General features: G+C 48.7%; 2 protein-coding genes across 5 annotated transcripts in view; one reads left to right on the top strand and one right to left on the bottom strand.

Annotated features, from left to right (window-relative positions):
- LOC143823215 (uncharacterized) overlaps positions 1 to 14,022 on the bottom strand; it is a 575,613-nt gene that overhangs the window by 118,660 nt on the left and 442,931 nt on the right. The window lies entirely within an intron of this gene.
- TMEM132D (transmembrane protein 132D) overlaps positions 1 to 14,022 on the top strand; it is a 304,697-nt gene that overhangs the window by 235,144 nt on the left and 55,531 nt on the right. The gene's annotated exons all lie outside the window — the stretch shown is intronic.

The raw sequence follows: 14,022 nt of genomic DNA, 5'->3' as shown, positions 1-14,022 counted from the left end.
TGACGTTAGCATGGGTTAACGTCACAGAGCCCGGGGAACAGACCTTTGTAGCAATTCCAGGAGATTCCAGACACTGAGTAGTCAAATGACCAGCTCCAGATTTGGAAATACCTGGAGATTTTGGGGGTGGAGCCTCAAGAAGGCGGGCTTAGAGAGGGGAGGGGCTTCAGCGGGCTATAGTGACACAGTGAACACCTTCAAAAGGGACCATTTTCTCCAGGGGAACTGATCTCTGTAGCCTGGAGACTGTGGAATCCGTGCCTTATGAGGAGAGGTTGAGAGAGTTGGGGATGTGTCGCTTGGAGAAGAAGAGGGCAAAGGGCCAGGGGGGGATTTGTTAGCAATATTTAAATATGTAACGGGTAGACATGTTGAAGAAGAGGCCAACTTGTTGACTGCAGCTTTAGAGACAAGGACGAGGAGCAATGGATTCAAATGACAAGAAAGGGGGTTCTGCTTAAATATTAGAATGCATTTTCTGGCAGCCAGGGCTGTTCACAGATCGAAGATGCTTCCCGGGAGGTCTCCTTTCTGGGACATTTAGAGGAGGTTGTTGGATGAGCACCTATCGGGAGTTTGTGGTTTTTAAGTATATGATATGATCCTATATGATCATGTCACCTGATAAATGTTTAACCATTTAAAAAAATTAATGAACTCCCACCCACCCCGGGGTTTCATGAAAGGCATAGAGGATATGAGTGACCCCCGAGATCTGCAGGACCCCGAAGTACAATATGTTAGTTGACTGTCCCAGAGCTCTGTACCTGTACAGCGCTGGGGCTGTAGTCCCAAGTTTTCTTACTGACGCCCTCTGGCAAGGGTACCTCTGATTGCCAGCTCTGGTTGGGAAATACCTGGAGGTTTTGGAGAAGGCTGAAACTTGGAAAGGAGAGGGCTTGGAGGGGGGGACATCAGCGAGCTAGGATGCCACAGAATCCGTCTTCCCCTGCAGCCATTTCCTTTATGGGAACTGATCTCAATTGTTTGGAGATCTAGTTGTAATAGGAGGGGATCTCCAGGGGTCACCTGGAGGTTGGCAGCCCTAAGGAGGCTCCATCTTCTCTTCCCCTCTCCTGCTCCCCCCCCCCCGCAACAGCACTCAAAAGTTACTACCGCCTCCCCCCCCCCCCCAATGCAAGCTGCCCACCTCTCTCGGAAGTTTTGTTTTCCCTGCCGTTGTTAAGAGGCGGCTGCAAAATCATACCCTGGTGAGTCAATTGAGTAAGCAAACACCGTGGGAAGCCAAGAATCTCAAAAGCTTTATCCCTCAGCGTACAAGTTAACCTTTTGCTGCTTAATGCTAGAAAGACATTTTCGCCCTAGGTGAATTATTATGTCACCCAGCCAGAGGCTGGCAGTAATTCGGATCATCTAGCAAGGGGGCGGTTGGGCTACCAAGATGCTGCTTGTTTTCTTTCGTCCTTTTTAAACCAAGCGCCGTAAATTCATAAGTTATCCAGAACAGAGAGGCCGCTGTACGGAAGGATGCAGATGGAAATAAGCAGGTGTCAATCTTCACATACGCTTTTAAGAGTCATTTCTTTAAAAAATGCCACCACTTTCCCTCCTTTGATTGTTCCGGTTGCTGTTGATGTGTTGGCTGCTGGCCCTTTCCCCAGAAACCGTCTTTTTCTCAAACATTTCAGGAGCATTAGGTATCCATTAGTCCCCTTTCTGCCCAAATAATCCCAGCGATTATCACACGGGACTCTGCGCCTTCTTACTAAAGTGGGCTATCATCTAGCTTTTCCCGTTCTTTCGAAACGCGCCCTGTCGGTGCGAGATGTCATGTAGTTTAGAATAAATTCACATTTCGGACTGAAGCTGGAAAAGATCTGGCCAGATGTGAGACTTCCCCCTTCTGAAGCTACGGTTGGTTCTGGCCCCGCCCCCATCCCGTGACATTCCGTGGGTTTTGATAGGCTGGCAGTCATTTGGATTTGCATGAGGCCTCGATGACCGGGATTGGTTCGGAGCCCCGGAAGAAGGGCGGGACCTCCACGTTCCCGTTTTTCAAAAAACGGTTTTCTACCTGGGCCTGTGCAATTGGACGCTGTTTTTTGCTTGTCAATTCATTGACATCCCTCCGCCCTGGTAACACACTACAAAAAAGCAATCTTGCCATGGTTGCACATACAGGTGTGCAAAGATTTCTTTTGCACAATGATTTACTGGTGCACACCTCAACCGTGGTGTGCACCAAGTGACTCTCATTGAACTGTGTGCGTCAACATACATACAAATGCTTCGAGATTGCTTTTTCGCAGTGTTTAATCAATCCGATTGTGCACATTGGAGACATAAGTAAGAAACATGTGAAGGCCACAAAGGAATGGAAACCTTTGGCATTCACCCCCAAATTCTCCTTTTAAAATTATAATTCAGGAGGACAAGAACATGCTGCTTAGCCAAGTTCTTGTACTTTCAAGGAGCAGAACAGGGGAAATATTTTAGCGCTACAGCGACAAAGACCAGTGGACCGAAATAAGAGCGTGGCCACCCATCAGTTTCATCATATCAAAGCCGGAAGCGTGGAGAACGAGCATTGGAAGGAACCCAGTCCTTGGATCCAGCCCCTTGCACCGTGGAGGTGCATGACTACAGCATCTCTGACTGTGTTACCAACACACGCTTGGACAAATGGATTTTGATGAAGTGGCAAACAGGAAACTAGGTCAAACTGCACAGGTCATTACAGTGCCCCCTGAGACCTCCAGGCAGCTCCTGGAAAACATGGCTTCTGGCTGCAGAGTACATTTCCTGTGTCAGTGCAGACATTGCTGGTCAGGTCTTTTTCTTTCTTCCTTTCTTCCTTTCTTGACCAACCTTTGTACATTTCCAGCACACGGATGCGATTGAATCCGTCCCTGGAGGGAGCTTTGTTCAGTGACCGCAAATTGCCTGACAATCCCTGGCCCCAGAGAAATCGGGCTAGCTTCGGCCTGGGACGGAGCTCTTCTGCCGGGCTTCTGGTGGAGGCAAGTGCATGTGTCAATGTATGGGCCACCATCGGCGTTAAGTCCGACAGCTCCCTCCATCCGCTTGAAAAGGGGAAATTGGCACTGATGTCATCAGCTGCTTGGTTGCTTTTTAAATTTTTTTAATATGTAACTGTTTTCTTATTTGGTTGTTTTATTGACTGTTTTGAATCGCCCTGAGACAGCTGGGCTGATAGGGGAAGGCAATAGATGGATGGATGGAAGGATAGATGGATGGATGGATGGATGGATGGATGGGTGGGTGGGTGGGTGGGTGGATAGAGTGGGAGGGAGAGAGGGAGGGAGGGAGAGAGGTCATGGGTAGGTAGGTAGATAGAGAGGTAGGTGATAGGTAGGTAGGTAGATGGATGGATGGATAGACAGATGGACAGACAATACAATGGCGAAGGGCTAGCAACATTGATGAAGAGTGTTTGTGGGCAAACTTCTCAGAGCGAGGAGGGGTCTGACTGCTAACATGACTTCCAGTTAAAACCTCCAATTAAAAGAAGTGTGTGTGGGGGGGCAATGGGCCCACATCAGAATTTCTCGGCAGCCTGAAAGAAGGGGACTATTATCTGATAAATGGACATTTTCCAGCCGATCCATTTTGATGGATTTTGTTGCCCTAACAAACAAGCTCTCGCACTTTATTTGTTTTGCTGGCTGCTTTATGTATGCTGCCCGCGTTTTCCATGTATGTGCGTCAAAATGAGATCTCTGAGGAAGACCCAGGGAGGGTCGAAACACCTCAGGCCGAAGACTGTACAGGGCATAGGACAATTTTTCAGGAATGGCCTATGGGCTTTGGGTGTGTTTTTAACCTTAAAATTTTTTTTAAGCCGTGCACAATAAATGTTTATATATTTTTGTAGCCTGTTGTCCGATTTGCGCGAACATCCAACCTTCCGGGTCCAAGCAATTCCGGTTTTTTGTTCTCAGATGGACTAGAGATGCCAACCTCCAGGCAGGACCTGGGGATCCCCCAGAATTACAGCTCATCCCCAGGCAACAGAGCTCAGATCCCCGAAGGAAGTAGCTGCCTAGAAGGTGGGCTATAGAAGGTGGACAGCATTATACCCCATTGAAGCCCCTCCCCTCCCCAAACCCCATCCTTTGCAAGCTCCACCCCCCTCCAAAATCTCCAGATATTTTCCAAACAGGAACCATCAACCCTACTCCATTTGCACGCTTCTGTTTTCCTTGGGTGCAGGACTGAGGATTAAAACCTTTTCAAAATGATTTATTTACAAGCCCTGACAGTCTTCCCAAAATGGATTTGAACAAGTGTATAATTGGATAATTTGGCAACAAGTATACCAGAGCCCCAGAGATCTAGAATTACACTTTCCTTCCCCTTCCCCCCTCCCCACTCCTTTAAAAAAATGTTCTTCATGTAGAATTAATTAGATTTCCTAGCGATTACAAACGGTAACAAGAGCCGTCCATTCAGGGAGTTACTTTAATTGATGGGCAGTGGCATTTATTCGTTTATGGGTGGGTTTTCCCTCCTCCCGCCCCCCCCCCTGAAATTTCAGGGTTCTCTCATGGCTCACGCCACGCCCTGGTGAGGGAGCTTGCAGACACAATGAGAAAACATTAAAACGTGGATAAAAGCAAGCGGCATAAACAGCAGGTTGCCGAACCAATCTCAAATTGCGATGCGGGGATAAAATAGGAAAGATTTGTTTAAAGTAATCTAGCCTAAAAACATGCAAAGTGAGGTTGGAATGAGTTTTGTAAACGATAAAGCGGAGCTGATCAGGTGGGCTCTCCCTGGAGAGAGAAATTAATTGAGAGGTTGCCAACAGAATTTTTTAAAATATCGGCCTATAGGCACAGTCGGAGATGGGCCAGAAGGACGGTCACTGGCACAGGGTCCAAAAACTTCTAGGGTGGAACCTGGGGAGGGGCAGGACTTCAGCCAGGTGTGTTGCTATAGAGCCCACCTTCCAAAAATGATTTCTGGGATCATTGGCAGTCCCAGGAGACACCCTGTCCGAACCGTTCTCCTGTCCGAACTGTAACTGACCCAAGGTCAACCAGCAGGATATATGTGGAAGAGCAGGGAATCAAACCCGCTTCTCCGGGTCAGAGGACACTGCTCTTGAGCACGACACCAAGATGGGTCCCAGGAAGCCGAGCTTGGCAGGCCACTGACTTCCTTTCAACTCCCTTTGGCTCAACCCCCTCCTCGGCATTTCTCTTGCTCCCGTGCCCCGTCCACACACCTTCTTACCGCTTCTGCTTCCAAAATCAAGTTTCCTCTCATTATTCAGCGATGGCATTTGGGGAAGGGGGGAAAGGTTAGGGCACAGCCCAAGGCGGAGATGAAGGCAGCGCCGGATTTTAAAAGTTGACATTTAACGCGACAGAATGGTAGGCATAGATAAAAATGTAAATGTATGGGGAAGGGAGGGGGGGAATCACTTCCCCCCACCCACCCTGTCCTGCTTTCCACAGTAGCTCTATCATAATATTACAGAATCCCCTGCCTGGAGTGGAACCTTACCGAAATTATTACCCTGGAGATGCAGGAATTACAGTTCAAAGTGACTTCTTTTCTCAACGAGGCTCGACTTACTTCCCTCCCCCCCCACCCCCTAAACCTGTCAACCCCAAGTGCCGTCAAAGGAAAAAGCATTTTAAGCTCCTTGTACTTTGCATGCAGATTGGTCCTTTTGGATGAGAAGGTAGCCTCAGCAAATGTTTGAACTCTGCTGAGAAAAATAAAATTGAGGGACGCATTGACACGGACACCCCGCTGATTTGTTGTCTGGGTCAACCCAATTCCCTCTTCGTCTCAACGGCCCCAAATTAGGGCTGGGTGGAAATTCGGCTTTGTAAAAGACGTCTTCGTCCTCTCGATTGAAAAACGTTCCCGACATGCCTTGAATCAGGGGTAGTCAACCTGTGGTCCTCCAGATGTCCATGGACTACAATTCCCATGAGAATTGTAGTCCATGGACATCTGGAGGACCACAGGTTGACTACCCCTGCCTTGAATTGCACTGGGGCGTTCAGGTCTTCTTAGATGCAAATTCGTATGTATCTAAGACATTCACAGTTCTCACACACAAGACTTTTTGGAGGACCTTGGGCCAGTCACAGTTCTCTCGGAGCTCTCTCAGCCTCGCTGACCTCACAGGGTGTCTCTTGTAGGGAGAAGAAGGGAAGACGATTCTCAGCCGCTTTGAGACCCAAGAAGGCTCCTCGGGAAACTAGGGCAAGTACTGGTAGATAAAACACAACGAAAAAGCTATCTTGAAGTAATCACACAAGATACTTCAAGATAACTTGAAGTTCATTTGTACGCTTTTATTGAGATGGCTTTTTCATGGGGTTTCATGGGGTTTGGTATCCTTGGACATCCTTGGGCATAATTTCTCTTGAACATTGCTGCTGATGTGCTACAACTGAGACCAAAATTAGTTTGTGTTTGCATTGCCTTTGCAAGAGGCAGAGTGAAGCCTTGTATAAATAAAGCTATTATAACTTGAGGGAGTCTTCACAAGGCCTGACCCTAGGCATTGTACTGAGCGACACCCCTTTGAGGTAGGCTTCTGGCAACCCATGAGAGGCAGACTGGGGCTGGATTTGACCCAAAGTAGTCTCAGTGCGTGGGGGGGGGGGAGTAGCTAGTCCATGTCTACAAATTTCTAAAAACTGCATTTTCCTAGACACTGTTTTGGGCTTGATTGGAGGAAGGAAGTCCTGCTCGGAAACTCATCAAGATACAGAACTAGCCCTCTTCTTGGGACCGCTATGAGTCCACATTGAGAACGATTGTCTCATTCCGTCTCTTTCAGCACAGCGTCACCAAACATTTCCCCTTTCCCCGAGAGCGAAAACAAAGCCCAAAGAAGTGCATCACGGAGAGGCACTGCGGGCACACTCCCTGCCAGCGAATAGTGTGGTTTTCACACAAATATTTGTTCAATAGATTTCTCCTGGGGGAGGCCGACATCCATTTTGAAATCACCGCCCCAGAATCTTTAATCTTCCTTTGCAATGCAGCCTTTGTGCCTTTTCTATGCACAGAAGGATGTCAGGGCGCATTCCTTTGACACGTCTCTGAGTCCTGACAATGCAAATATGTTTGCTATTAACCAGTCGAGGCTGAATTCCAAATATGTCAGTCTTTGTTATTAAAAACGCGTTACTGTTGAGCATCTTCCGCTCTTCCCCGCGGAAGAGGCCGGCTGGATCAGACCAAGGGTTCATGTAATCAAGCCTCCTGTTTCTCAGGGTAGCCATCTAGAAACCTTCAAGAAGGACGGTTGCCTTCTCCAGCCCACCTGGAGAAAAGGACCACTTTGGAAGGTGGGCTGTATAACATTGGACCTTGCTGAAGCCCCTCCCCTCCACAAACCACACCCTCCTCGCTTTCTGCCAATCGGCTCCCGAGACCCTAGCATCAACACCGGCTGGCCGTGCTCGTAGACCTTCCTGCCACCTCCTCTGTCCAGCTTCGCCCACAGCCCGACGGAGTGCTTTCGACTTAGAGGAGTCATTACAGCTTATAATTAGCATGTCCCAGATGCGTTAGAAATAGAAATGTTGATTTAGAAAGATTGCACGGAGGCGACTGTTTTCCTCTTGGAAACGTCTGCTGTTTGTTCTTTCCCTTGCAGCCCGACGTCCAGGAAGAAAACATTAATTTGCCTCCCTGGACGCCTGTATACTTGAGTTTTAATTATTTCTCTGGCAGAAGATGTGCTTTGAGAGGGTGAAAGAACCCACGAGAGCAGATGGGGGTGGATTTCCCGCTTTGGAATGTATCAGCGAAGAATCCAGCATAAGGGGAAAGGCTTAGGTGCCCACGGCTTCTGAGCCCTGGGGGTCTGAGGGAGCTCTGGAGGGGGGTTGCAGCCTTTCCCCTCCTGCCTTAATGGATTCGGCTACAAGCTAGGGAACTGGCTGCTTGAATTGCTCCCCTTCCCCCAAGTGTGGGTTATCTTGCATTTTCAGTGCCTAGGTTGGGGTGGAGCCTGTGAATGCAGGGTGTGGTGTCATTTCCGGGGGCGTGTCAGGGAGGCGTGGCCAGCCGAGATCACTTCCGGGGCTCCTTGAAGCCTGAAAAATTATTTCAGGAGCTCTTCCATGGTCAATAAGTATAATAAAACAAGATGGTGGTCATCTAAAATATCTCCCCAGCTTCCAATGCAGTGGACTAAAGTGGCTATTTATCCTTTCTGTTTATTACTACTATCTATTTGTCTTATCTACTGACTGAGCCTCAGGGGAGGGCAGTAAATATTAACTGGGGTTCCTTGATGGAACGTGCCCCTGAGTTATGGTGCCCCTGAAGAATTTTCAAGGAAGTTCTAGACCAGGAGTAGTCAAACTGCGGCCCTCCAGATGTCCATGGACTACAATTCCTATGAGTCTTGTAGTCTCCCCATTGTAGTCCATGGACATCTGGAGGGCCGCAGTTTGACTACCCCTGGTCTAGACTCATGAAAGTATAGAATTTGAAAGTCCCTAGGTGTGTACCAAATGCATTGATTGTGTGGTCAGGGTGGAAGCCAAGGTATGCATGGCCTCAATAATCCATTGGCCGAAGATTAATGTCTTCCCCTAAGGATTGACTCCACTGCTACCCCTGAACGATTTTCAGACCATTTGGCTAAAGACTATTCTAGGCTGGCTTGGGAGCCTGGCCTCTCCTCCTCCTGTGGTCTTGGCCTCAGGTTACGAACAAGCAAAGTATTCATAAAGATGAAGGATGCTGGATATTGAACGGCAGCAAGGTACAAGAGAGGTTACCCTCGTTCCTCTCCCCTGCAGAATCTGGATACAGTAACACCGGCTGCTTTCCTCTCTTTTGGGGAGCAACACAGCCACAGATAAGCCTTCACTCTTGCAAGACGTAACGCGCTGCCTTCTGCAGGGCTAGAAGATTGGTACGGAATAGTCCCTATTGAGGAAAGGTTGCGTGTCCTTGTGGATCTGGGGAGGTTGAATGTGTCGGCCACGTCCTCCTTTGCTGCCGGTTTGCAATCAGGTAATTGCCCCTTTGCTGGAAAATCGGCTCTCAACATTGCACAACGCCTAGCTGGAAATCAGAGACCCGCAATTCACAGCACCACTCGCAAAGTTGCCTGCCATAGCCCGCCAAACCTGCCAACCGATCCCGCCTTCGGGGCTGGTGCAATCATTACATCATTCCATACTTACCTTACAATGTGATCCTTTTAAGCAGAGTTTGTAATATTTCTCTATTTATTTACTTGCTTATTTATTTTATTAATTGGATTTATAGCCTCGACCATAAACCTGGCAGAAGAGCTCCGCTTTGCAGGTCCTCTGGTAGGCAGAAAGCTCTCCAAGGGCCCGCAGCTCCTCTGGGAGCTCATTCCACCAGGTAGGCCTGGTGAGCATTCCTAGGGCCAGGAATGGTCAACAAGTTGCTACCTGTGGAGCGCAAGGCCCTGGAAGGGACATAGGGCACTAGACGGTCCCTCAAGTATGTGGGTCCCAGACAGTGAGGAGTGTTTCAAGTGATGACCTGCTGGTCTTCGACAATACAATACATTCTGACTTCTTGACCGTAGAGTTGGAAGGGGGCTGAGAGGCCATCTAGAATCATAGACTCCTGGAGTTGGAAGGGATCTCCAGGGTCATCTAGTCCAACCCCCTGTTCAGTGCAGGATCAGCCTCAAACACCTGGGAGAGGTCCATCCGCTGCTTGAAGACCTCCAGCGAGGAGGCGCTCACCACCTTCTAATACGGCCGATTTCACCGCTGAACTATTCGGACTGTGAAAATTTCCCCCCTAATATCTAGCTAGTATCATTCAACATGTAGTTTAAAGCCATTACTGTGGGGCTGGCCTCTGCACCCTCCCTGTTTTGTCCACATCCAATTTGACGAGTCAGATTCCACAGGGGGTGGGAGTGTGCCGTTGTCTCTGCACCAATTCCTTCCCAAAGCAAAAAGTCAACGCAACTTTGGAAGACAAAACATCGGTGAGAAATTGGTGCAACATTAGAAGAAAACGAGAAGAGAGAGGAAAAAATTGCAGACTCTTCCTTTGGTCTGACAGCGCTAACACCGAGCGCCACCTACTGGCCACATTTTTTTTAAGAACTGCGTGTTGATAATCCAGGCAAGAAGGAAAAGGCTCCCTAAATATCTCTTAACTTCGTGAGCCGAGATCTTTCGTGGTTTCATTTTCCCGTAGCAGAGCATATCCGAGCACGGATGTTTTTGTATCTGGATCCCCTGGAGAGACTGAGTGATGGGGTGTCTTGTAAATGGTTCACTTTTCAATAGGCGTCACTCCAAAGAGGAGAAAAGGTAACCAGATCATAGAATTTAAAGTACGGAGATGAGCCAAAGAAAAAAAAAAACAGCCCAAGGACTAAGGAAGATGTAAATTGGTATACGAGTCACAGTTAGTGCGCAGATTGCAAAATCCATTTTTTTCCAGAGGAGACTGAGGTAGGATTGTAAGCAAGGTGTAGTGGTGAACAAGCGGCAGGCTTAATTCTGGAGAACCGGCTTTGATTCCCCGCTCTTTGTCCACATGCAGCCAGCTGGCTGACCTTGGGCCAGTCACAGACTCTTAGAGCTATTCTCCCAGAGTGGCTCTCTTGGAGCTCTCTCTGCCTCACCTGCCTCATGAGGTGTCTCTTGTGGGGAGAGGAGGGGAACAGTGTTAGTAAGCTGCTGGGGAACTACTTTGGGTAGTGAAAGGTGGGGTGTCATAGGATCATGGAATCACAGAGTTGGAAGGGACCTCCAAGGTCATCTAGTCCAACCCTCTTCAGATTGCAGGAAGCTCACAACTCCCTGCCCACCCACAGTGACTCCAATTCCATGACCAGATGATGCCTCCCACCCCCAAAAAACCAGAATCCCTGGCCAGTCTAGCCTGGAGGAAATGCACCTCCCGACCTCCAAGTGGCCGGGAATAAAAATGCCGACTCTTCTTCACCCACAAAAATGATGAGGATCAATTGCCATTCTCATAAGTAATGAAACGTTTCCAGGTGGTTGCAGCTGATTATCTCTTGATTGGGGATGAGAGACAAGGTCACACTGACCTTGTGTTCCTCCTGATGGGGCTGAAAACAGCGGTGGGCTCAAAATGGAGAATCTTTCTCTGTGTGCAAACCCCAAGGCTGTCGAGCCAAGGCCGTTTTCTTGTGATTCTCAGAGGCACGCGGATTTTCTTTTCTTCATTTTCCTGCAGCTAGACTCACCCCTTTTGGAAACAGAGTTGCCAGCTCTGGGCTGGAGAATCCCTGGAGATTTGGGGACAGAGCCCGGGGAAGACAAAGTGTGGGGTGGGGAGAGGGGGCTCAGTAGGATTGGGAAGTCCTGGAGCCTCTCCAAGTCCTCCAAAGCAGGAGCCTTGGAGTCCTCCAGATCAGGAGTCTTGGAGCCTTGGGGTCCTCCAAAGCAGCCATCTTTTCCAGGGGGACTCACTCCTCCCACCTGGAGATCAGTTGTCATCCCAGGAGAGCAAGAGTGGGCCTAGCAGAGTAAATTTGTAGTGGGAGCAGCCAGACCGGGGGTGGAACAGTGGAAAGGGGTGTCACTCCAAGTGTCCTGGAAGAGGGGGAAGGGGGAAGCTATGGCCCTGATCCATTGGGGGAGAAGACACCAAGTGGGGCCCCTGGATGTTCAGGGCCCGTAGCATGTACTACATGTGCTACACAAATTAACCGGCCCTGGAAGAGACCTCCAGCCCTCACCTGGAAGATGGCAACCCCAGGGCAAGGTCTCTTCCTAGTCTCCCATCTGTATCCACCGGTTGAAACAGCACTGGCTTCCCTTCCTTCCCCCATGCTGGGAACCTGAACCTAACATTTGGCTGAGAGAATGACTCTTAACATCGAGCGATGTCCAGTGGTCCTTCGGTGGCGCAGGCCCATAAATGCCATCGCCGGGTGCAGTTTTCTTGCTTTGCTTTCTCTCGCATGTTGTTACAACGTTCGGCTTTAATTAGCCCTTCAAATGCCACAGTTTTCCCTTTATGAGTTCCAGGCGGCTTTCCTTAGCCGGGGGAGGAGAGAAAAGAAAACCTGAGTGGTTCAATTACCCGCCCGCTAATGGATAAAGCATAATTAACATTGTCTTGAGGCTAATTTTCATTTATGCTGCCATCACTCATAAGCTCAACATCCTTCTCTGGAAAAAGTCAACTTGTCACTTTTATTAGTCCAGTTTGCACTTTAACGGCGCAGAAATTAATTCCGGATACATTAACGTACTTAACTCCGGACACAGGAGGGATTCTCCCGGGACGGGAGATTCGTCTTCCGGTGCCCTTTATGAAGTCGTGCTGCTGGCGGGAGAGGGGTCGGGGTGCCAGTTTGTTGGAGTCAGGGCTGGGTCCCCATGCATTGTGCACAAGGCTGGCCAAAGAGACAGATCCCTCATTCAGAGCCCGTGCCAGAAAAGTCCGGTATTTCCAAGGAACGGATATCCCTCTCTGCCGGGCCATCTCAGGATGGCAAGGTGATAACTGTTCAGATGTTTGTTCACCAAACCAGAACATGACAAGGCAAAAGTGTTGGGAGTTTTGGACTAATAAGCAGGCTTGGTTCTTGGATGGGAGACCACCAAGGAAGACGCTGAGGAGGAAGGCAATGCCAAACCTCCTCTGCTTCTCACTGGCCTTGGAAGCCCCTTGCTGGGGTAGCTGTAAGCAGGGTTGGTTCTTGGATGGGGGACCACCAAGGAAGGCTCTGCAGAGGAAGGCCATGGCAAACCACTTCTGCTTCTCTCTTGCCTTGAAAGGACCTTGCTGGGATTGTGGTGAGTAGGGTTTTAATGGGGGGTTTATTGTATTACGGGGTTTTATTCTGGAACCCGCCATGAGCCGGCATGCCAAGAGTGCTGGAGAACAAATCCAAACTGATAATTAATTAATTAATGAACCGATCGCTGCATGACTTCTCCAGCATTTCCCATCACGTTGACTTGATCATCGTGCTCATTTCTTGATGCACAAATAAGACAGGTCAAGGTTTATATTTTCCAGCAAACGTTTGGCGCGGGAAATACGAGGATCGCCTGAAAGACGAGAACCGGGGGTTCGATTCCCATAAAGGACGAGCGAATTTTGTCGTTTAAGCAGAAGAGAGGGAGAATTGGAACCATTCCTAGAGCAATGAGAGTAGCTGAGTAAGATTTCCAGTTGACTTGAGTGCTGTCCGTATTTCCCTGATGCTTCTCGTAACAAAAGAGAACAGGAATCAACCATGTATGCCAGTCAAGGTTGTAGGATATCTGGATATCATAGGAGATGTGATGAGAAATTATTCAATTTGAATAATTTACATTGGTGTGTGTGTGTCTCAGAATGTTAGCTTTCATTTTGACCTGGAGCATGGATCGCTGAGGTGCCCATGTCTTTAAATGCAGGTCACTGTAAGGAACTTGAGTGCCTACGATGCAATATTTGCAGTAAGAGGTTCCCACTGCGAGTGAGGATCCCTGCCGAACACTCAAAAATGTTCAGACATTTGCAAAATGTGCCTGTCGTTCAGGCTGCCAGCTATAAGTTGTGAAATTCCTGGAGATCTGGGGTGTAGCTTGGGGAGAACAAGTCTTGGGGAAGGAAAGGACCTCGATGGCGCACTGTGAGATCCCTGTCAACTTTCTTGCTGCATACATTTGGCATTAGCAGCAAAAGCAGTTGATTGGGGTGGCAATGTGAAGCTCAGTTCTTGTTGAAATTGAGTTGATAGGCTATTCACTGATTAATATACCTCCAGAACTTCACCCCCTATCGACAACAGGCAGGGTTCCCCTGTTCACAGGCAAAAGACAAGAACAAGACTCCTGACAGATGCACATCCAATCTCCTCCTAAAAACTTCCAACAAAGAAGACCCCCACACACACACACACACACCAAGGCAGGATATTCCATCTATTGCCCTCAGCATCAGAAACTGCTTTCCGATATTTAAGTGGAACCTCTGTTCCCATAATTTGAACTCATTGCTCTTCATCCTTGTCCCTAAAACAGCTGTAAAGATGTTTGGCCCCCCTCTTCAACACGACTACCTTTTCCTAGTTAA

The sequence above is a fragment of the Paroedura picta genome, chromosome 13 (assembly GCF_049243985.1).
Source record: "Paroedura picta isolate Pp20150507F chromosome 13, Ppicta_v3.0, whole genome shotgun sequence".
In the NCBI taxonomy this organism is placed as follows: Eukaryota; Metazoa; Chordata; class Lepidosauria; order Squamata; family Gekkonidae; genus Paroedura; species Paroedura picta.
Note: the sequence above shows the minus strand (reverse complement) of the source record. Positions and strands in the feature narration are given on the sequence as shown.